The following is a 25,148-nucleotide window of genomic DNA, read 5'->3' on the forward strand; positions in this document are numbered from 1 at the left end:
CACCCTTCCATTGCCGAGGACGCTTCCCAGCCCTTAAGACATCTGCTGAAGCTAAAGATCATATCGGAGGGTATGTTTTCAGCTTCCAAACCAGTCATGTTCAGATCGAATCCAAAGACATGTGGGAGACAGAAGCCCAGTGGGCAGTGGCCACAGCCTCTGTGGAAATCTGGTTTTGCAGCCAGGACCCTAAATCTGGCCAGTGTCTATTCGGCCTGGGTTCTAACTCTAGCACATTGATAACCCGCTCCCTGCTTCTCAAACTCTACTCCTCCCTTCTTCCCAGGTCCAATAAGGATGCTCTCCTCAACTCAACCACAGGGGATCTTTGCAAGGAACAGTAGCCGTTTCCAGTCACCCTCATCCCTGGCTCTGCCTCATCTAGGGGTGGGGGCAGGCAGTCTGTGACAGCTAAGATCCCTGAGGCAGCAAGGTCTCTGCTGGTTCCCAGGGGCACAGATCACCTGCCCCCCGACACCCCTCCACCCATTCCGTCCCCTCCGGCCCATTCTGCTGTACACAATCCCTGTGCCAGCTCGGCTGGAACCCTTCCTGCAGGCACTGGTACAGACGGATAGATGGACGGAGAGACAGACACACACAGAGGCACACACACCGTCTGCTGTCAGCTGGTACAAGTCTTTCAGAGGACACCAAATTTCTTCCTGCCCCAGACTCTCCTACCCAGTAACCCCTACAAATGACGTCCTCGCTCCATCCCGGCGCTACCAATTTCAAAACAGCTTCCCCTTCACAAGCACTGCAATGCAGCAACCATTGACCTAACTGCTCTCCCTTCTCCAGGTCACACGGGGCAGGCCCCTCACTCTGACGCCCCCGGATCCAGTGACCTGCCCACTCAGCTCTCACTTCACTTGACTCACAGCCCACTGAAGAAATCCCTACCTGACCCGTCGATCAGCTCGAAACTTCAACATCTTTTAGGCAGCTTTGTCCCCTGTTTGGCAGCCTCAGAGGACCCACCAGCCACCCTGCTCGTACCATCCCTCTGAGAAGTCAGTCCTCCGGTCCGGCTCGCCGTGCCGTGGCTGAGCTCCAGGTGCACGTGGCCGCGGCAGGCGCTGCTCTTTCCCCTCCTCCTGGCTCCAGCACCAGGAAGGGGGAGGGCCCCTTGGTGGTAGGGGTGCCCAGGTGCCCTAGGGGGCCTGCAGCTTCCCAGCATTCAGACAGAACGCTGCCCGGCAGAGTGCCAGAGGCAGAATAAGTGAGCAGGGGATGACATCTTCTCAGTTCAGGTGCCCAAGGAGAAAATGCAAAAATGGAGAGACGGAGTACACGGAGCAGGTGTACAACTTCCAGGTAGTCTGACCTCACCGAGCTAAGGACGCAGAGTAGCTGGGCAGACGGAGGAGTCTGGGGCTGTATTCCCATCTGCACGGCAGAAACCCATGCCAGCCCAACCTGCAGGAAGACAGCCCTCCCTGCCTCCCCTCGCCCAGAACACAGGCCCTTGGGCTGAAATCCACTTGCTTCAGAGAGACCCTTTCGACCCAGTGGGCACAAGGGTTAAATGAGCCTCCAGATTCACGTGCTGCTATTGTCGTTGCTGCCGATGCCGGGAAGCTCTCTCTCCTCCCAGCTTGCCCAGCCCTCTGTACGGACAGGAGCATCATGAACACGAAGCTTGTCTGCAGCACCCCCTACACACTCCCTTTAGACACAGCCCCAGGTTGCCTGCCCTCCTCTTGGGGTGGCCCAGCAGATGAAGGGCGAGTGAAGCACATGGGCGTGGGTGTCACGGAGCCAGAGCTGGTGGCGAGGACTGCCTTCTCTGCTTGGGTGAAATGGAAGAAAAGCTTCTTCCCAAATCTTATGAGGAAGAGGGTAGCAAATGAGGCTCAGACGGGGTCACCGTGTGTTTATTTCTGTAAATCTGCCCAGCTGCAATGTAATAAATTCCAGCTGGAAACTGTCAGATCTGCTCGGGGCAGGGAGGTTTGCATCGTTGTTAGCTACTCTGAACTCTCCAGAGATCCAAGATGGTCACACCTCTCCTTTTCCTAACGTTCTCTGTGTCTTAGAGCCCTCCACGCAAGGGGCTTCTGAAGGTCATCTCTTCCAAGCCCCTGCCTCCAGGCAAGCCTGCTCTCCAATCAGTCTCAGTAAGTGCCTTGTTTGTTTGTGAAGGGTTCCAGGAAAGGAAGCTCCGGACCCACTGTTATCTTATACTGCCTAGATGTTCTTTTCTGATATCAAATTTCAGTTCCTCTGGCTTTTGATATCATTCCATTTTTATCTTTGGATGACAGAAGCCTTACTGACCAATGTGGTTCCTTTTAGCAGCACCAGGCATTCTGGTGACATCATAGTCTGTTGTTATGGCAATTCTGTGATGTCAACAGACACTGAAAGGGAGGAGCTAATCTAATTTTTTGGATTGAGGACAGAACTCAGTCAGAGAACAAAGCAATCAGTGAATGGAAAAGGACAACATAATGATTTAACCCGTGATGAGTCAAGCTGGGTGGATATAGCTGGGGTCAACAGCTGCTGATACTTAAGCAACTAATCCTAAACCCAAAGGTCAATATATTCAGCCATTTAGTGGTACATCTGCAAATGCTTTATCCTGATGACAAGTGGCTTCACTTTCCAGATCCCACCTCTCCCTGTCCGTAATCCAGTTACTGGAGCCCTGCTGTGGTTATGGAGAGCTGGGCCCTCTCCTGATGCCTGCTTGGGGTCTCTGCCTGTGCACAGTAGGTATCCAATAAATATTTGTTGAATGAATAAGTGAATGAATGAATGAACAAAAGAAACTCCATATACTCTGATTTAATTTTTAGCCACCTGCATTTGGAGTTTAACATTCTATTACCAAGGGCTTCCCTATCTTTGCTCTCTCTTAAAATTAATTACTGCCTCTCCATGAGAGCAGCTCTGTTTTTGTCCCCTCACCCCTTCACTTAGCTCCCCTGCCTGGCTCCCCCTTGAATATATAGCTTGGCTTTGATCCATCTTCATTAGGAGGGGAAGAAAATTAAGCTCATCTGCACAGAAGGAGGGGTGGAGGTGCCTTGGGAAATGAGTTTTCTTCCTCTAGAAGGCAAAAATATCCCTTTCCCTTCAATTTGAGCTCAGGGGCCTCCCACAGCCTTTGCTTAACTTGCAAGTTAAATTACTTCTCCCATGCCCACTGAAGATAGCACAGGAGGAGGAAGGAAGGCTCAAGGGTTTCCCCTGCTTGTCTGAGAGCTCTGAAATCCTCAGGATTAAGTGAGCACACAGAATGCCTGGCTGGAGTTTCTTTCCTTTGCCACTAAACTGCACAGATGACAGGTTTTCATTAGGTTAGACACCAGGAAGAACTTACCAGGTATGGAACATTAAAAAAGGGAAACAGGGACAGGTAATCAGTTTTTTTTTTCCCTCTCCTCTTCCCTTTCTTTTGGGATGTCAAAGGCCTCCATTTCTCAAGAACAAATGGTTATGAATCCATCTCCAAATGGACTCCTTGAATTCCACCCAAGGGAAGGGGGAATCTCAAGCAATAAAGGAGATTTTGCTATGAAGACAGGAGCAACCCTAAACTCCCGAGTTGCCCACTAGGTGTTCCCCTATCCACGGTACCTATGAAGGTGGCCCCAATGGCAGTGCCGTCAGTGAGAAGAGAATTGGCAACACCGGGCTTTCAGTCCAAGGTCCAACATGAGGGTGGCTTGACTTCTTTGGCCCTTAGTTTTCTCACATGCAAATGAGGTACTTTCTAATTCTATGAAATAATAACTGGAAACTTTCAAAATGTGAAATATTTTATGCACAAGAGATAATGCCTATGTTTATTCTGCTTAAAAACAAATCAAGAGGGACTTCCCTGGCGGCGCAGTCGATAAGACTCCACACTCCCAATGCAGGGAGGCTGGGTTAGGGAACTAGATCCCACATGCATGCTGCAACTAAGAGTTCACATGCCACAACTAAGGAGCCCATGTGCTGTAACTAAGGAGCCCACCTGCCACAACTGAGGCCTGCCACAACTAAGACCCAGCTCAACCAGATAAATAAATAAATAGATAGATAAATAAATAAATAAGTAAATGTTTAAATATTTTAAAAAATCAAGAAATATGCTAGGTACTGGAGCTAGAAAATGAAAAACACACAGTCTCAGGCTTAAGATGGCAGTGGATGGAGCAGGGGCTGGGAATGCGGGGACTGGCATTCCAGAAGTGCCCAAACCAATCAATTGCAAAGAAAAGAGGTAGATCCTCGCCGTTTTCCAAGTGTTTGTCCTCCATCTAGTTTGGGCTTTTCTACAGTTCTACAAACACCTGCAGCCTCTAACTTCAGGCGCTAGTGACAGCCTCACTATGGAGGTAACTGTGTACTGATTCATCTCCAAACGTCCTCCCCAAGAATCGGTATCTATCTGGAGTGATACCTGGCACTACACAGTCAAAAGCAGCAAAATCAACCCGGGTCTTCGTGACTCTTTGCGGACATGCATGTCCGCACATGTGTGCACACACACGCACCACACACTCAGGATGGACACCCAGAGGTCCCACCGTGATAAATACTGAAGGACTAGAGAGATACATTCAACTCCTTCCACCCTGGGCCCCTCTTGGCTATCTGCAGGACACCAAGCTGCGGCGTCCCCAGAGCTCCTGAGAATTAGCCCCGCCAGGGTTTCCCATCCAGACAAGGCTTTGGCTTCTGGCATTATCGCTCATTAGATAGAGGACTGTGAGGCGAGTGGGAAGGAGGGCTGCTATGGCCCATGCCTCCCACTTCCTTCTCCCCCAGCTAGCAAATTCCAGGCTCAGACTGTCCACACACCAGGGAGAATTTCTGCAGCCGACAAAGGAGGCGAAGGTGGGGAGACTTTTGACTCCTGCTCTCCACCTCCCCTCTGGATCTCATCATCATTTTCAAGGAGCTTTATGTGTTCTACCTTTCTCTCCCAATGAAAAAACAACTTGGTTTACATTCTCAACAATCCTGATGTGCCTGATTCCTGAGACTCCCACCAACCCCCGTCATTCCTAGGAAAAAGTACACTTCCTAGCCAAGTTCTCCCCACCCAAATCCCTCCGCAGCCACACAAACGGGAGGTCGAAAGGGGTTGGCCCTGGTGGCACCTCTAGGTATTTGCAAGTGGGAAAGGCCCCTCTACCTGACACTGTCTTTTTTCCAAATGCTGCCAACAGATCAAAATACCAGTCCTGCAGGCTCTAGGGACACAGCTGTCAGCCCTGTACTTGCATTTACTCTCTTCTCTCCTCCCTGCCCTCCTCCTGCGCCACAGTCATTTCCAAACTGGCAAGATTAGAGTGTCTTCTCCAAGTAAGCTTGGAACATCCAAAAATGCTGGCTACTGGGCTGAGTGCCTAGGAGATAAGGCTCAGGCTGCTCTCTTTCCTGCTAAACTCTGTCTGTCCTCATAGCCCCTTCCCTGCCCCAAAGGGTCAAAACACCTTTTCCTTCCCTGCTATGACCAATCATGGAACACTGGGGGAATTTCACCTGAGTTTGGCCCCTACCTCAGGTAGAAAGCAGAAAAGCTGGCTCAGTAGCCAAGGGATGGAAATTACAAATCAGGGATCCAGATCCAGGCTTCCTCCCTTCCATCCTAGGTGGACATCCTTCTCTAGTCTCTCACTAGATAATCTCCTGAGGCTGGACATTCAAGCTTACAACTTCAGGTAAGGGTATGGGGGCCTTGTGTACTCTTTAGTCAGGGCAATGCTTCACTGTGTGTACGTGAGCGCGTGCGTGTGTGTTTATGTGTAGTGTGTGTGTGTCTGGTGAGGGGGAGAGTACAGATATCACTCAGGGGAAGTTCATGGGGAATCTTCATGCTGATCTACCCCAACTTGGATGATCTTATCTTCAAACTGATTATTTTACTTTATGGAACTCCACTTGTCTTCTGAAAAATAAAGATAAACAGAGTGGATACTCAGCATAACCATGCCAGTTATTAAAATGCTGAAGTTCTTCCATATTGGTTGGTAAAGGGCTACTCTTCCAATAAGGAAGAATTTCAATATTTTAATAACCGGCCCTCCCCTCCTCTATGTGATCCAGAGACACCTTGGGGCCCTCCAGGACTCCAGGCCAGTGTCCTTTCTGGTTGATAAATTACTGAGTGTCATTGCTGGGATGACCATTCCTTAACTATCTGAACACCGACGGCCCTTCCAGGTGTTAAGAACTGTGATTCTGAGCACAGAAGTCATCTCAGGCAGCTCGAGAGGCATTTCCCCCCTCACACGCTGGCCCAACTTGGAAAACTGGGGCAACCCAGCTCCCTGGGGTTCCTCAGGCTCCTTGCCCTTGTGCCTCTGTGCTGTCCCTGCTCAGGGGAAAAGGAAATGAAAGGAGAAACGGGAGCTCTCTACGGCTCCAGCTCCACATCTTCCTTCTCTCATCCTTCCCCTGAGTGGCCCCCAGCTAAGGCAGATAGAAGCAGAGGGAAAAGGGCTTCAGTCCCCTCCCCTCAGCCTCCAAGCTGCTTTCTCCGACAGTCAGCAACTGGAAAGAGGCCCAAGAGGTAACGGGCAGAGCAATAATTAATTACCACACCCCCCAACACACACACACCCCACCGCCAAGCTCTGAGCCAAATCCCAAACCCCTACCCTTCAGAGACTGAGGAAGCCCAGCTGTCTGCTTCTAGGCCTGTGGAAGGTCACTCGAGCCAACCTTCCTCATTCCTAGCTCAGCAGATTTGGTCCTGGTGTCCCACAGACAGCAGTCACCCCACCCACCCCCAGGGAACGAATTGTACAAAGTGAGTGTTTGGAGAGTAATGCAGCTGGGCTGGTGCCCCTCCTTCCACACCCTCAAAAGCTACAAATGCCTTCTTGGTTCCCAATCCAGCAATCTGTGGGTGTCAAGCTCTTCCATGGCTCAGTTTCCTCGTTTTAGGAATGAAACAGTAGTAATAAGTGGTGGCCTGTTTAGAAGACAACACAAATTTCCTACCAGACTAGACAGCAGAGGAAGAAAGGTGATGATGCTCTGAAGGGGTAAACACAGGGAAACCATTAAACTCATGTGGTCTCTGGTCCTTGCACTGGGAAGAAGGCAAGGCCCATTCCAGAGTCAGGGGAGCCGAGAGTCACTGCCCCAGCTACAGCGACAAGAGAGACAAGACAAAGTTCCCGTCTCCTTGGTTGTCTCCAGGCCCTGCTACTTCTCCAACCTGAGCTCCTCATCTCCGGGAGAGAAGAGAGCCTCATGGTTCAGGGGGGAGACTACAGCTCCACAAGGCCCGCTGCAAGAACACAGGGGTGAAAGTCACAAACCCTCTTGCTGCTAACCCCCATGGGCTACAGGTCTGGGCACTGTGTGTGATGTAGGGTGGGAGGTACCCAAAAATGTTAGTCCGACCACACCTGCCTGGGTGCACACAAACTGCTTACAATCTGGACCTTCTTTGTCACTGTGCCTGGCCGGCACCTCACACCCAGACACTGAATGGCTGTCTGGTGGAGTGGCTTAGAGGCAGGCCAGTGGTCTGACCACAGTGGGAGGAGGGAACATGTGCTGTTCTGCTCTGGGATGTTGAATTGCTAGTGCGAGGCAGGAGAGCTCAGCCTTGAATCCTCTCACAAGGGAATCCAATGGGTGGGTTCCGTCTGCTCCATGGCCCCTCCTCTCCCCTCTCACTTCCTACTGGCCAGCCAGACTCTATAAGAGTCTACTGAGCAGAGGCTTTGTCTGGGGAAGAAGAGAGCAATAAATCAATGGGAGCAGGAAGGCAGGAGCCTCGGCGACTGCTTTGGGAGAAGGAGGCCCCCACCTCGGAGGGCTGCATGGGGTGTGGATGCAAAGGCAGGTGGGACGGCAGCAAAGCTCTAGTGTGAGCACTGCTTCTCACCTGCCCCCTGAGAGGGCTCAGCTTCTTGTCTCTCCTAGATTGGGAGTAACGGGTGAGCAGGGATGCAGATGGATTGTGGGAAATTTTGAACGCCTCCTTCTGCAGGGAGTGAGGAATCTGGAACTTCCCATGTACTCAGGGAGCTTGCTAAGGGCTCAAAGGGCAGAGGAATCTCCCCGGATTGCTGTCTGCTGTAGAAAAGATCCAAAAGGAGCTTGGGGACAAGGGCCACCAGTGGAACCAGCCAGGAAATGACTGTGTCTGGAGAGAGACGTTGTTGTCTCCACCTCTGTGTGCTGAGAAAAATCATTGTGAGCTCCCTTGACATCCCAGAGAGGGAAAGTGAGACCTGGAAGGGAAAGGACTTGGAGAACTTTTGAAGAGAGCTGTAACATGAAAACAAAGAATGGCTGGCACGTGGCTGTGGCTGAGCAGTACTGACCTCTTTACTTTTCTGGGCCTCAGTTTCCCCATCTGTAACATGGAATGATACCACATTGCTGGGAGGATTAAACAAGATCACATATTTAAAGCACCTAGGAGAATGCTTGACACATAACAGTTTCTCAGTCAGTGGCTGATGTTATAATCATTTATAAGATAAAGGAATGAAATAAAACAAGGAGTACTATTCCATCCAGTTTAGTAGCTGCTAGTCATATGTGGCTATTTACATTTTCATTAATTAAAACTAAATAAAATTAAAATTTCAGTTTCTCCGTCGCGCTAGCCACAGCTCAAGAGCCACCATGCCTAGAGGCCACCTAACTGGACAGGACAGCTGTAGCATGTTCCACCACTGTGGAGTATTCCATCGGATAGCACTGGGCTAGATGTTCCCTAAGCCACCTTCCAGTTCTAATCTTTTTGGACTCTATAAAACACGTAACTCCAAACCAGTCTGTCCTTCCTCCAGCTGATATGTGTTCAGTGTCCTCAGGAAATGCAAGTTCTCTTACAGTCCTCAGCTAAACCAAAAAAAAAAAAGGAAATCTGCTACCAACAACAACAAAAAAGTTAAAAATCTAAAATCAAATGATACATTCCAAAGACCAATCAAAATTAATTTGGATAATACATCATTTTAAAATATATGCATTGGGCTTCCCTGGTGGCGCAGTGGTTGGGAGTCCGCCTGCTGATGCAGGGGACGCAGGTTCGTGCCCCGGTCCGGGAAGATCCCACATGCCGCGGAGCGGCTGGGCCTGTGAGCCATGGCCGCTGAGCCTGCGTGTCCGGAGCCCGTGCTCCGCAACAGGAGAGGCCACAACAGTGAGAGGCCCGTGTACTGCAAAAAAAAATAAAAATAAAAAAATAATAAAAATAATAAAATATATGCATTAAGACTCCCCTCCAGGGCTTGAAAATATTGTTACTAACAGCCCTACTGGGGGCAGGCCCTGGGGGAGGCAACTGGGAAAGGTTACAGAGAGGATCACGGAGGTTGGAAAAGGTGAAAGAACAAGGAACTGTCCCTCCTTCCTGCCTCATTTTCCTTCTTGGATTGGCCAACTTCTGGAGAGGGTGGAGGGAGGAAGAGCAGACAGGTCGGCTGCATGGTCTGCAGGGTCCTGCGGTCCACAGTGGGAGGAGCCAGCACAGAGGGGAAGAGAGGGAAGAGGAACCGCCACCAAGGACAGCAGGCTCAGGAGTCTTCCTTCCCTTGCACTTCCCCTGTCCCCACCCCGGCCCCCACCCAGCCTGGAGCCTGTGGTAATCACAGGGATACAATCTGCTCCTAAACAAATAGCACATGAAGCTGGTGCCAGAGTGTGTCCATTGATAACCGTGGCTTAGAGAGGGGAGGGGAGACGATCTCAGAGGAATGGAAGAGGCACTCCCAGACCTAGACCCTGCCTGGAGCCCAGGTAATGGAAAGAAGAACTTGGGAAGAAAAGGAAAGTGTGGGGGGGGACCAGGTAAGGGACACTGCTGGCCCCTCCCCTGTCCCCATGCCACGCAGTAGCCTTGAAGGAAGACTAGGCAGGGTTGCTAAGACAAGAAGAAACAGACGCTTTGGGAGGAGGGTAGAGGGGAAGAAAGGAAAAGGGATGCTGTACTGGTCCCGGTCAGGACAGAAGCCAGTCTTGGTAAGTGACACCTGAGTAACAGGTGAGTCCGCCTATGCCTGTTGGAGCATATGAACACCATCCTGCTGCTGCCCCTTGTGGCTGGCCTGGGAATAGCTCTGGCTATATACTTGGCAGGGCCCAGAGCAAAATAAAAACGCAGGGCCCCTTGCTCAAAACTTAAGAAGTTCAGGATGGTTACAGAAGGACATTAAACCAAACCCTTCTGAGGACACAGGGCAACTGCGCAGGCTGTATGCCCACGAAGCCCTCCCTGCCTGGGAATACCAATTCCTCTGGGCTGCTTCTCCTGGGGGTGTGAGGACAGAGGGTGGCTAGTCTTACGTGTGGCTAACTCTTAGTACGAGGCAGAACACGGAAAGTGGCCGGCTCCTCTCCCAGTCCCGACTTCCCCCTCTTTGTTGGCTCACATGCCCAGAAGCTTGGCATCTTTTGCTCCTGTCCCACTGGGTCTGGTGGCTGGCACCTCCCCCTTATTGTGCCTGGTTTCTGTCTGCCTGTGGGCACCTTAGCCGGAGGAAGCAGCACAGCTGAAAGCCACGGGGGTTGGGTTTGCCTTATCTCTCAAGACTGGCACAGGGAGCACGCTGTTCCTACCCAACAGACCCTCCAGGGCTGCCTACCATTACCATTATGTCATGGAACCTTTTTCCTCCCAAGAAAGAGGCAGGGGGACAAAAGGGTTCCTGGCTAAGAGGGGGTAAAGTCAACAGTTCTGCTTTGGAGACAAATCAGTCTTTCATTTTTTTGTGCACGCATGAGTACACACCACACACACACACACACACACACACACAGAATCAGCTGAGAAAATTCCGTCTTAGCACCTCCTCCAACGAAGCCAAGAAACTCTTGTCCACATTCCCTGCACAAGTCTGACTTGTCATGAGAAGGTGTCTGGGTCAAAGAGGCCTAATATTTGGAGGGAATGAGGGTCCTGAATGGGCAGTTGGGGGCAAGGGGACAAGAGACATCTAAACCCAAAAGACTGGTTCTCTCTCTTCCTGGATTTGTTTTGCTCCCAAATGACAAACTTTGTCTTCTAACACGTTGAGTCCCCGCCAACTCTCTGCTCCACCCCCACCCCTTGCATCCTGCCTCCTACCTCTCCACACCTGACTTGAAGTAAGAAGAATAAAAGGCAAAAGGCACAGCTATGCCCGTCTCCTTTGGCTGTGCCCTCCCTGCCTTCCCTCTGGGCTGGTCCCAGCAAACGGCTGTGAAGGGGCGGATGGTGCTTCTGCCCAGAGCTCCTGAGCCCCTCTCCGGAGACAATGGCTCAGGGAGAGGGGGAGAGCAAGACTCCAGCTTTGTGTGCAAGGTGGCCACACCAAACCATTGTCTCTGCATCAGGACAGACAATGATGTGTATTTCCGGCTTCTGTGCCAAGTAGTTCATACCCCTTAGACTAAGACAACCCTAAAGATTTCCTTCTAATAAATAGGAATGATACCGAAATCTGGCCCCAAGCTGAGAATTTGTATCCGGTTGTAACAAAAGCCCACTCTAGCTGATGGAATGGGAATATTGGTGCTCTCTTACCTGCTCCAGAGCCACCCAGACGAATATACAGCAGACAGATAACCACTCACTCACCGGCTCTTCTCTGGGGTCCCCTCTGCTCTCGCCCTGACTCCTTTCACACTCAGGAACAGGGAAAAGGTTCTCCTTTAACACTCACCAGGTCCCTGGTGGGTAGCAATCATTAACAGCCACACATGCTGACTGGCCTTAACCCCTTCAGTGCCGGTCGCCTCCAGTTGGCTGATGGACAGCCCTGTCCCCTCTTCCCAGCTCTGAGAAAGTGGCAAGTCCCACCTTGGTGCCATCCACCTGAGTAATGCTGCTGCCTCCCATGTGGAAAGCAGGAGCCCTCTAGTCCCACCCAGGCTGCCCCGCCTGATTGGCGCACGCTGGCAACCTGAGGTGCTGGGCTCTGGCATGATGCCCAATTGGATGAGCCCACATTATGAAATATTTGCCTAGCAGGCCAATAGAGGAGCCAGGATCGGGGGGAGGGGATGATATTTTTATTTGTTCCTGGAGGAGGGAGAACAGACAAAGGTAGTCAGAGCATCCCTAGCCCTGGGCCAGGAAACAGTGGGAAGGTGGTCTTCAGGTCAATGTATGTGCCTCTAGCCTCTCTGTCTAGGTACAGGGCACAATCCTGGAAGGCTCCTAAGCAATTTCAGCTCCTGGCTGTTTAGCCACGGCGTTTCTTTGCCTTAATAATTCCCTGACTCACCCAGGAGTTTGGAGCTAGGAACTGTAATAGAAACGAAGATGGAAAATAACTTGACAGGCAAAGGATTGCTCGTAACTGCACAAACTGTGTGTCACAGGTGGTCTTTTTTATATTTCAAAGCTGCAGGAATAATTTTGCATCTTTGGAGGATGCAGAAGAAAGGTGAGCAGGAATGAGTAGAGTCAAATCACCTCTTTATCCCTTTAAAAATAGGCAACTGATTTGGGGAAATCTAAATCCAGCCTAGAAGTATGTATCTACATGTAGGACACATGCAAATCTATGCAGATATGTGCAAATGAGCAGCTCCAGACTTTTCAGAGTAATTCCTTGCCAGGATTTTTCTAGTTTGAGCAAGAAATCAGGTAGTCTCCAAATCCAATAACGAAGCATCTCACGACAGCATAAGGATATCAGTAGAGGGAGCATATAGAGGTTTATAAACATATTTATGGAAAATTCACTACATAGAAAGCCTTGAAGTACAGTCTAGTAGAGTTTTTAAACCATGATCATAAACATGATAGGCTATACAGGAGAATGCAAGCGCCCTCTTTCTCCGCACCCACAGTTAATACCCCCTTCTCCTTTCAGGCCCCAGTGGGTGGTCAGGCTGCTCCACTTCGTGCCAGTCTGAGTCTAGTAGCTGCACCTCCTCTCATCACCCCTGGTTCCTGTTTGTCAGTAGTCCAGTCACTGTGGCTCAAGACCCTGGCTTAAACCTGCCAGGGGGCCTTATCTTATCTCCTGGGCTGCCTTCCCAGCGGCCTGATGGCTGGTTGGCCCTGGTCTCTTAAAGGGGCTGCATGCATTCCCACCTGCTCCATTCACCCTCGAGAATACCCCAGAAATCTAGGGCTGCACTGCCTGTGGAGGGTCAGGTTCACCATACCACTCCCTCCTCTCACATCTGGCTGCAGGGCTGCTACATATGATTTATTAACTTAAAATGGGAAAAGATGCTGATGTTTTCACATGCTTTTAAATGCTTATCATATCATGTAAAAGCCCTGCATCTCAGTATGTACAGGTTCCTGCTCTGTAAAATTGAGTTTTAAAGGGGGAGAGGGGCTCAGGATAAAAAGTCAATATAGAAAAATCAGTTGTATCTCTATATAGTGGCAGCAAACAATGAAAAATTGAACTTTTAAAAAGACTACTTATAATAGGGTAAAAAATATGAAATATTTAGGAATAAATTTGACAACAGATGTGCAAGACCTATATACTGAAAACTAAAACACTAGCGAGAGAAATTAAGTAAAATCTAAATAAAAGGAGAAATATACTGTTTGTATGGAAAAGGAGATTGTTAAAATATCAATTCTCCACTTATTTTCCTATAGAGTCAGTACAATCTCAATAGGTTCTTTGTAAAAATTGACCAAGTGATTCTGAAATTCATATAGAAATGAAAAGGACCTATAGTACCCCCAAAAACTTTCAAAAAAGAGAATAAGGTTAGAAGAATAAAGTTAGAAGTCTTAGATTACCTGACTTCAAGATTATAAATCTACAGTAGTCAAGACAATGTGGTATCAGCATAAAGATACATGTACAGATAAATGTAACAGAATAGAGAGTCCAGGAATTGACGAGTTGACCATGCATATATGGTCAGCTGGTTTTCCACAGAGGTATAAAGGCAATTCAATGTGGGAATGAGAGCCTTTTCAGTACATGGTGCTGGAAAACTAGAGGTCCATATACCCAAACCAAAAACAAAACCCCTTGACCCTACCATTAAAAATGAACTCAAAATGGACTAAGGCCTAAAATGTAAGTGCTTAAACTATAAGATTTCTAGAAGAAAACACAGGAGAAAATCTTAGTGATTCTTGGTTTGGCAAATTTCTTAAACACGACACAAAACACACCAACTTTAAACAAAATATCAAGAAATCAAACTTCAGGGACTTCCCTGGTGGTGCAGCGGTTGGGAATCTTCCTGCCAATGCAGGGGACACAGGTTCAAGCCCTGGTCTGGGAAGCTCCCACATGCTGTGGAGCAACTAAGACAGTGCGCCACAACTACTGAGCTGGCTCTCTAGAGCCCATGAGCCCCAACTACTGAAGTCCATGCACCTAGAGCCCATGCTCCGCAACAAGAGAAGCCACCACAATGAGAAGCCTGTGCACCGCAATGAAGAGTAACCCCTGCTCACCGCAACTAGAGAAAGCCCACGCACAGCAATGAAGACCCAACACAGCCAAAAAGAAAAAGAAATCGAACTTCATTGAAATAAAAAACTTTACTTTTCAAAGGATGCTGTTACAAAAATAAAAAGGTAAGCCATAAACTGGAGAAAATATTTGCAAAACGTGACATAAAACTTTCATCTAGAATATATAAAAAACTCTTACAACTAAATATTAAGACAGCAAACACAATAATAGAAAAAAGGTGGGCAAAAGATTTAAACCGACACTCCACCAAAGAGGATATACTATGTCAAATAAAGCACATGAAAACATGTTCAACATCACTAGTCATTAGGGAAATGCAAATTGAATCCATAATAACACTACACACACCCACCAGAACTGCTAAAATTAGGACTAATCATACCAAATGTTGACAAAAATGTAAATGACCGGGAAGTCATACCCTGCTGATGAGACATTTTAAATGGTATGTCCACTTTGCTTAACTTTCTAACTGCCAAACTTTTCCATACAGTTGAACATACAACCCATTGATTCCTAGGTATTTACCTAAAAGAAATGTAAGCATATGTCCACACAAAGACTTGAGCAAAAATATTCATAGCAGCTCATTTGTAAGAGCCCCAAACTGCAAAAAACTCAAATGTCCATGAATAGGTGAACACAATATGTGTTACATCCATATGACTCAGCAATAAAAAGAAATGAATTATTGATATACATAACAACAGGGATGCATCTCAGAATAATTGTGCTGAATGAAAGAAGCCAGACCCCTTCCCCCCAATAAAAAGTGTATACCGTATGATTCCATTATACAAAACCCTTACAAACGTAAAACGAATCTATAGTGGCAGAAAGCAGATCGGAAGTTGCGTGGACACAGGGTAGAGAGAGGGATTTCAAAAAAGCGGGAAGAAACTTTGGGGAGTGATGGATATATGTGCATTATCTTAATTGTAGTTATGGTTTCAAAAACTGCATCAAATTTTACCCTTTAAATAGTTTATCATAAATCAATTATACCTCTATAAAGCTATAAAAAAGAAAAGTCTTCAGTTGAGACATCAAAAAAAAAAAAAACAACCCAGCACCTACTCCTGGACCTCACCCATTATGGTTTTGTTTTTTTTTTGCGGTACGTGGGCCTCTCACTGTTGTGGCCTCTCCCATTGCGGAGCACAGGCTCCGGACGCGCAGGCTCAGCGGCCATGGCTCACGGGCCCAGCCGCTCCGCGGCATGTGGGATCCTCTCGGACCAGGGCACGAACCCCTGTCCCCTGCATCGGCAGGCGGACTCTCAACCACTGCGCCACCAGGGAAGCCCCCATTATGTTTTATACTGTGATAAATGTAGGCAAGTGAAGGCGGGGTGGGCAGGGATTCCAGCTTTTCCTAGTGACCCACTTTAATCTGCTGGTTAAAGACAGGGATGGACGTGGCTTTGAATCAGCCTGGACTCCTCTCCTGGATTTAGGTCAAATAATGTGGCAGACCTGAATGTGGCCTTTATAAAAATAAAGAATTATTTGTTTATTATTTATTTTATTTAAATAAATAATATTTATTATTTATTATTATTATTTAATTATTTATGACAGAAAGGAAAATATCAGGTAAAACCCTGTACAGTTCACAAAGCCCTCCCATCACTATCTCACTTGATTCTTTTATGGTCTTATGAGGTTAGCAGAAAAATATTAACACTCTCATTTTACAAAAAACAAACAAACAACAAACAAAACTGAGGCTCAAAGAGGTAAAGGGTCTTGACTAAGATAACCCACCTCCTACATGGGAGGCAAGGCTAAGCCCAGAGTCTCTTAACCTCAGTCTGGAGCTCTTTCCTGTTAACACGCGGTCTGCCCGCAGCCTGGCTGACACCCCCGCCTGTCCCTCAGCTCTGGCTCCACTCCCAGAGCTGTGGAACATGAACCAGCATCGTGGTGCTCACCCCACACTGGGTGGATGCTTTTCTACAGCACAAGTGACAGACCCAGAAGGGGTCCCAGGATGGATGAAAACAGGGGCATATCTAGGGTCAGAACAGGCTCAACTAAGGGGAACCATGCAGTGTTAAGACAGGGGAGACTGGGAGGGATGAGGGTATCTAAGGATCTAATCAGATCACACATCTAATGAGAAAAGAGGGGGGAAAAGCCAACCAAACACCACTCCCAAGGCAGGAAGTCTGGTGGGTGTGGAAGCAGCTGGAAGCTGTTAGAGGGCTCCAGGCCTCTGCATCCCTCCTCTCCCTCCTCTTCTGTCCCCCACCCTCCCTCCTCCTCCACTCTGGCCAGGGCCAGGGCTGGCTGGGAGCCCCACCCCTCTCTCTCCCTAGTTCTGAGGACAGGATGACAGGAGGGAGGAAACCCACTCTGCAGGGCATGGGGGCACACAATGTAAGAGGCATCTAAAAATTCAATGATCGAGATTGATAATATTTTAATGTAATATTTTTTGGAATAAAAATTAGTGCAAAAAATCCATGATGAATGAAATATCATTTTAAATAAAGACCAGATCAGTATTACTCAATTTCCCTTTCGCCTGAGGCTCCAACATTGCTTGGAATGACACTGGTACTTATCCTGTTGTTATTGAAAATGTTGATGTTTTTGTTCTTCGTGAAATTTTTGCACTGATTTTGATTTTTGAAAATATCGCATTAAATGTTATTTATCTTGATTACTGAGGTTTTTGGCATCCTCTTAAATTGTGTGCCTAAGGAGAGTGCCTCAGTCACCTCACCCTAGTCAGCCCTGCTCAGGGATGAGACTGGGGGGACTGGGAGGGAAATGGGGAGACTGGACAAGGCCCAGAAAGGGCCAGAGAGAGGGCCTGCACTCTTCAAAAACCTCAGTGCATGAGGAACAAAGAAAGGCTGAGGAATTATTCCGGATTAAAGAGGAGTAGAGACATGCTCCTGGATTAGATTCCAATGACATTACTAGGGCAACTGGTGATTGTCTATTAGATAATAGTATTGTTTCAATGTTAAGTTTCCTGAATTTGTTGATTGTACTGTGTTTATGCAAGAGAATAGCCTTGTTTTTAAAAGGAAGAAAAGATAATGAAGCAATAAGGGTGAGAGGGTGACAGCTGCCTGAGAGCTACATGAAGCCAAATGCCCCTCTCTCTCCAGCCTGTCTTTCCTCCGATTCCAGGCAGTCCCAATAGGGACCAATGGTGATGGCAGGAAGTCTTGTCCAGAAGACTAGTTATTGGAGGGCTGGTTGGACATTTTCTTCCCGAAACAAGAATTAACCTTGACAACTGGCACAGAAAAGAAAGGAAATTAACACCTACCCAAGGCATGACACCAGCACATTCTCTGCTGAACCTCCCGAGATAGGTACTGCTGTCCTGTACCTATGGAGGAGGAACCTGAGAGGTCAGGTAAGCAGCCCAAGGCTACACGGTTCGGAAGTGGGAAAGCTGGGATTAGAGCCCAGGACACAGCCCAAAGCCAGGTCTTTTCCCACTTCAAGTTTGTTGTGCAACTTGAAATTCCCTTCTCGTGCATCATCCTACAAACTAATCCTTTAGTTTATTTTTGCTGAGTTGAATCTGCATTGGCTCTGGAGTCAGACTGTCCCAGTTCCAATTCTGACTCCACCAGTTACTACCTAAGGGGCTTTGAGTGAGTGACTTAACCTCTCTGTGCTTTCATTCCCCTATCTGTAAACAGGGATAATATAAACTCCTACCTCAAGGGTCTGTCATAGGATTAAATGAGATTATACAAGCAGAGAATTCAAGAGAGATCCTGGCACCTAGTAATGTTCAGTAAATGCCAGTAATTATTATTAACTGTCGGCCTCTGTCTCGAATCATTCATTCACTCATGGGAACCCATGGCCTAATTTTTGACTACAAAACCCCTTAGCACTTTGACGCGTGAAGATGAATGCTTAATAATTGCTCCTAAAGAAGTTGTCCATCAAGACGGCGCTTTAGATATTCCTCAGTCTAGTTTGTAATGCCTTTAAGCCACCACCCACCTCAGATCACTTGTGATCATCTGAGGCCGACCCCTTACCCTTAGGAGCCAGAAAAATCAACACCTAAGAATCTCAAAGAGGAGGGAGGTCTGCCCTATCATACTCTGAACTAGGAGGGAGATTTTGGTTTTCTGTGTCATGTCACACTTGGAAGTTGAAAAGCAAGTCAATTCTAGGGACTACATCACTGGGCTGAAGGAGCTGTCTGGGAAGACCCAAGTTCTAGTGCGTGTACTGCACCCATCCAGCTGTATAATGTGGGCAAGTGCTTGCCCCTTGGGGCCCACTGGGCCTGAGCAGGGAATTACCTTGCCCACAGAGTGAATGAGAGGACAAAAGAGGCTACCAAGTCCTGAGCACTTCAGGTTCCTTGAGAAAGCTCCTCTGGAGCTCTCTCCCTATTTTACAGTTTGGGACCAGCTGAGGAGGACCCACAGCATGAGAAGGAAAACAAACCAACAGCTTATGCATCTGGGGAGCTGAAGAGGGGCAGACCAAGGGCAAGGTGCCCAGAGGTCAAGCAGCGGTCAGATTTAGCCAAGATGGTCCTTCTGTGACAAAGGCAGAGCTGGAGCAGGGCAATTTTCTAACTATAAACAGAAACTCAAGAAGCCCCAGGCCACACACAGGCATGTGCGAGGATGAGGGTAAAGCACGGAGGACACCGGGTATTGTATGTAGAGGAAAGGGCTTGTGAAGTGGCAGAAAGGGAAGGAAGGAGGGTGAGTGAATGTGGGTGCGCGAGGATGCAGGGGCAGAGCCAGGTCTGTGGGGCCTGAAGCTTACAAAATTTGGGCAGTTCTTATGAAGAAAAAGACTACAAGTACAAGTTAGAGGGACCCTTGGAACGGGCTGGCGCGAGCGGGAGGCTGAAGCTAAGCTGCATCGCTTCCCAGTAAACTCGCCCCCACGTCTGTCCGTCCGTACCTCTGAACACAGGCACAGCTCACACACCTGTGTTTGTCTGAGCCTCCCAGCCCCTGCCTTGGCACTGTTTCTCTTTCCCATCTCACAGCGCTTTGCCTGACCTGATTTTTTTTTTCATGGCAGAGAGCACGAAATAGAGCCCCCATACCCTGGAATTAAATTTCTCCCCACCTCAGTGCAATGGGTATTTGGATTTTGTGCCACTCCCCAAACCCCCTTCCAGTGCATTGCACCATCAGCGTCGCCACTGGGGCCACATCTCTCCCCACCCTGCATACTTTGCTATGGGTAGCTCCACCTTCCCCACAGGGCCCCGCCAAGCTGCCAAGAGGGGTAAAACCGCAGCCCCCCCGGCCGCCTGGCCCCTGCATTCCAGCCCTGCGCCCACAGTTTGACCTTCTCTGCGGCTGCTGCAGATGTGTTCTGTGCTCCAGAAATAGCTCAGCTCCTGGGTCCCTGCAGGCCCTCCCTTTCCTCCGCCCAGAGACACTCCCACCTCACAGGCTCCAGGGGAGTCAGGCAAGAGCAGAGGGAAGGGCTCAGTTCTCCACTGCCCTCCCACCCCTCCCGGAGCAGAGCCAAGTGGGGCTTGCCCTTCTGGCCATGTCTGCATTACAGTGGATGGAGGTGAGAGTTTGGGCAGAGGAAGGCATGAAGGAGGGACAGCTCCATGAAAGGCTTAGACAACTTGACCCCTCAATGTGTTTCTCTTCTCTGGAGTTCATCGGGATGAAGGGCAGCAGCCAGCCAGAAATGGTTCCAAATCCTATATACCCTGGCCCAAATCCCTGTCTCCTCATGCAAGGGGATGATTTCACAGTCACTGATTCGATCCTAACCTAAACAAGATGGCGGGCATTGGTCCTCCTCACAAGTCCAAGATGGAATGGGGGACAGTGGCCTCAATAACATTATGAAAGACTGAATTTAGAAACAGTGACGAGCTTTTAGGCCTGAGGCTTTTAGATCTTGACTCCCTAGTGTCTGATGGAACGATAAAATCTTTCCTGAAGGACTTTACTAAAAGGCTAGAGTGTTAACTCTGGGTAGGCTGGGGGCCTGAATGGCCTTCAAGATTCGGGTTCCACGCCTTTTCCACCCACGGGGAGCGGCAAGGACTCCGCAGCCATGCCCTGGCTCCTTCAGTCACACTGCCGTGCTACCTACTAGGCCTTGCCGGCCCCCATAGCCAGACGGGAAAAGAGCTGAACAAAAGAGGCCAGGGGTGTGTAAACTCTCCAAACCAAGCTCCTCTAGGCTTGGAGGTCCAGGAAAGGCTAATGGTGATAGAAAGTACCCATCCCTTTCTAGAAACTGCCCCTCCACCTTGATACCCACGTAGTTACGGTGGTAACAGCCATGCTGCTAAAACCTGACACTACTCTCTTGGTTATAGGTAGCCACCTGACCCCAGCTCAGCCGAAACACCTTTCCAGGGATGGGAATTGGGATTGAGAGGAAAAAAAGAGATCATTCTTTCTCCAGGTAACAGGTACACGAGGGAGCTGCTGGAGGCCATCTTTTCCACGCTGTAGGCTGACCACGGAGCCGGAACGGCTCTGCAGGGAGAAGAAACTGAAGCCAGCACACGGAGAGGAGCAAAGGGCAAGACCATACTTGCGGCATTTAGCTTCTTGGTCTAGTTTGTTCCTGTGGTCCAGCCATTTCTCTGGCCCTTACAATAAAATCCCCTTTGGAGCTTAAGGTGCTTTGAGCAGTGCCAGTAACGTACTCAAAAGTCCTAACTAATACCAGGAAGAAGAACAAGATGACTTCTGGAGGACCCAACGTCTCAACTCTGCAGATGTGGCTGCCATGAGGAAGAAAAGGAAGGTGAAAGGAAGAGGAAGGAAAAGGACCAGGGAGTTTGCACAAGGGCAGCAGAAAACGGTGCTGGAAGACCTTGACTGGCCTAGAAGTCAGGCTGTCTGAGAGGACAGGGTGGAGGTAAGAGTCAGAGAAAGCAGATAAGTTTGCTACTACCCGGTTTAGAAATGCTCCCAGGATGTCTAGGGGGAGAGGGCAACAGAAGTGGGGGCCATACGGGTGAACTAAGACCCCTAACGAAGGTGGCAGACCAGCCCTGCTGATGGATGGGCCAGGGCGCTCGGAGCCCGCAGGCTAACACAGCTTTGAGACACGTTCCTGGAGGACATCCGTTATTTGGGGGAGAAGAAAATCTTGTATCCTCTCTCCTGCACTTTCCAAAGCAAATGAGGGTCCTTTGCCACCTTAGAGGCTCACAGTTCTCTCAGACCAAGGGTTCTGATCTGCCCCTCAGGTCTTCTTTAGAAAAACCTACTTTCCAGGCAGCAACTCCATGAGCTAATGGTCCCTTTAAGAAAATCTTCCCCCACTCTGTTCTCTAGTTGTCTGGAGCAGATGTTCCTTGTTCCTATGGCAACGAACCTACCACCCTTCCTAATGGGTAGAAGGACACACACAGCACAGACCACTCCCCAACCAGAGCGGCTGGCCCAAGTGCTGCTTTGAGTTCACCGACAGCAGGACAGCACAGGACACTGTGGACTTCTGTGTGCATAGTAAGAGTTCAAATCTTAGCTGACCTACAGATGACCCAGAAATGGCAGCACTTAGAAGGTAGGGGGAGGGGGTTACCTATGTCACTGCCCAGACAACAGACCAACGTCCGTCTTTCCAATAAAGTGTTAAAAATCATGTGGTGTATCTTCAACAAATTGAATTAGCTCTTCCTTTGACCTTTTTTTACATCACTAATGAAGACCAGTGAGACACCACCCCCCCAGCTGAATTCTCCTTATTTCGAGCTGCACACCACCCTCACTCTCATCTGGAGTTTGTGACCCTCCCAGACAGTCCTTCTCTCAAGATGGGTCCCTACTCAAGGCGAGCCTTCTACAGCAGGTGGTGGGTGGGGAAGCAGGGAGCCCTGTGCGTTCCATCGGTTCTGCACGGGGTTGTTTCCACTGCAGGTGATGCTTCTCTCACTAAATCCAACTTGACCCCATTTGTTCTCGGCTCTCACAGACCCCACGGAGCCAGCTGGATTCTTCTCGTAAGCCACAAAGTTGACTGAACTTTAGCTTCCTCTCTTCTGAGACTTTAAGCTTACTGGGATCCCAGAAGTCAAGGTATGAACAAGAACAAGCCAGTAAATGATCCCTATCAGATGTGCAGGAAGTGCCTTCCTAATCAGGGAAGATGCCAGAGTCAGAGCTCCCCACCCCCACCCTCAACTCTCCTTCAGTCACTCCTAAAGGTAAAGTGCATCATACCTCGGAGGAAAAAGCCTGGCTCCGGAGATGAACAGACCTGGATTGGAATCACAGCTCATCTCTGTGACTGGAATCCACTTACCAACCGAATGGCATTAGACAAGTTACTGATGCTCTCTGAGCCCTAGCTTCCCCACCTGTAAAATGGGAATGCTAATTCCACCTGGTAGGATTATGTGAGGCAATATAGAACTGCGATGCCTTAATAGCAGTCCCAAATCCACAAATATCTGAAAATCAAAAGTTTTTTCCTAACTCAACAGAACCCAACCTGGCCTGAACCTAGTTAGTAGCAAAGCATGACCTGAACCGGCATGAGACTCTTTTTAGCCTTTATTTATCCTACTTGTATGACTTTTTAGATATATCTTGCTGCAGAAATATTAGTATGTGTGATTTTGGAGCTGCTCCAGACCCTGCTGGAGGTTTTTATGTAACACACAGTGTGTGCGACATGTTACCATTCTGAAATCCACAGGCCCCAGGCATTCCAGATGATGAGTCGTAGAGCTGCCTGAGCTCTTCCTCCAGCCCCTGAAGTCAGGGGTTTCAGGAAGCTACTAGAGTTACTTAAACTAAAGATGTTGACAAACATTTAAAGCATTTGCCTCATCACAATCTGAATCTCTCCTAGGTCCCTGGGTTCCTGCAGCCTGGAGCCAGCAACCTGAAACACAAGTTGGCATGGGGTAGGGGAGAGGATCCAAAGACCAGCCCATCAGCCTGTACAAATCTGCTGCTTTTCCACCCGAACAGAGCTAGCAGAGGCAGTGTGTTGTTGTTATTTGATTGGACTTCAGGTATAGACATGCCTGAATGTTCCAAACATGCCTCCAACTCACCACCTCACTGGGCTTCCAGCGCTCTCTCCACTCTACCACCGTCCCACAGCTTCATCTCTGCTACCTACTCCCTAGAGGCATTCCCAGGGGAAGAAATGACAGCGCCTCGGGGAATGCTAAGGGGTAGAGGGGGCCAAAGTGTGTGGGGAATTGGGCTAAAGGAAGGAAAAGATGCTGAGTGTGAGGGAGATGATGAAGATGGACACTCTGGATGAGAAACAAATATCCGACACACAGTGGAACAGGTTTGGCATGTTTCTCCTGATGCTGTTTCACGGCCCCAGGAGGCTTTGAAAACAGGAAAGCAGCCCTGGCCCATAGCTGTGAGCAATATTGGGCAACTGTCATTCTCAGCTGCCTTGGCTCTAGCCGTCCATTACAGGACTTACTGATGACTGTGAAGGACTTGACCTGTCCCAATGCACTGTCGTCCAAGTGGGCATCTCAGTTCTGACCCTGGATCTGCTGTCTTGAAAATACCCATCTCATCCTGCTACCTCAAGCCACTTTTCCAACAGACATGCAATTGCTGGACAGCAGACCTGCAGCTCTGAGAAAGGCAGGAGACTCTCCTCTTGGAGTGATAAGGTCTACCTATTGGTCAAATGGAGAGTTGAGGCATGTAGAGTTGAAGAGGATGGTGGCAATCAAATTCAACCCCCTCGCTTCACAGATGGGAAATCTGAGGCCCAGAGAGGGACTGAATTGCCCAAGATCATGCAGCCGATTGAAGACAAAGGTGGCCCTGGAGTCCGGATATTGCTTTCCATTGCCTCACCGTGACAAGGATGGGAACATCTTTGAGGTCCCAGTCATGCTCTCGTTGACGTTTACAGTCAGAAAAAGGTATGCTGAATGGTTCTCACCCTCTGCCCTTTCGTCCTGAACATCTCAGAAGAGATCCTAATTTCTAAGAATTTCACTGTACGCCTTGACTCTGTGTCCCAATCTACCCAAAGTTAGGACAAAATCCTTATGAAAGCCCCCTTGGGGAAAGCCACTGTCGCTGGTGACCAGAGATGAGCTAAGAGAATCACTGCTAAGAGAATCACACGATTCACTTGTCCCAAACCTAGGTGGAGCCATCAGAGGGTCTGTGGAGGGGCCTCCTGTGCCGGAGCACCTCGGGTGGTGGAGATCTTTCATCTGCACTTCTTGGATTCTTTTTCACTTTGTCTTTCCCCCTCCACTGGTTTGAATAAGTCTGTGGTGTCTGCCATCATTCACGGGTTTAGGCTTTTCTGTAGCACTGTTCTTAGGGGTTGTGCTGCTCTACTGCCCCATCACCATCCAGAAACCTTTGGGAGAAGAGAATTTAATGCACCTAGGCTTGGTCTTCCAGCTCAGAGGCTAAGGCTCCCCTGTTGCCTTTAGTAGTTTGTCCTACTTCTCCCTCTGTCCCAGGAAAGCTTGAGGTAAGAGTCTGCTACTCACTCCCACAAACTCAACAGCCCACGTAGGATCTCCACTGCTTTCCCAGGCTAGGAGGGCTCTTGTTTCAGAACATAAAATTGGGGTGGAAAATCAGAAAATTCTCCCCTACTAAGAGGTTTCTAGACTTTCAGGAAAAAAGGGTCCTAGAACAAATCTCAAAAAGAGCATCTAGTTCAATTTCCAGGGTGATTTCAAACTGCCTTTCCTCTAAACGCTTTCTCTCCTACAAGTCTGCACACATGTGCACACCCAACCACATGTCTCAGTCTGGCAGCTGGGGCTGCCTGGGGATTCCCACATATTTGTTGCTATTCCAGGCCTGACTCTCCA

General features: G+C 48.8%; 1 protein-coding gene across 1 annotated transcript in view; it reads right to left on the reverse strand.

Moving 5' to 3' along the window:
- Positions 1 to 25,148, reverse strand: part of PLEKHA6 (pleckstrin homology domain containing A6) — a 128,509-nt gene that overhangs the window by 45,958 nt on the left and 57,403 nt on the right. The window lies entirely within an intron of this gene.

This window comes from Lagenorhynchus albirostris, chromosome 2 (assembly GCF_949774975.1).
Source record: "Lagenorhynchus albirostris chromosome 2, mLagAlb1.1, whole genome shotgun sequence".
Classification (NCBI taxonomy): domain Eukaryota; kingdom Metazoa; phylum Chordata; class Mammalia; order Artiodactyla; family Delphinidae; genus Lagenorhynchus; species Lagenorhynchus albirostris.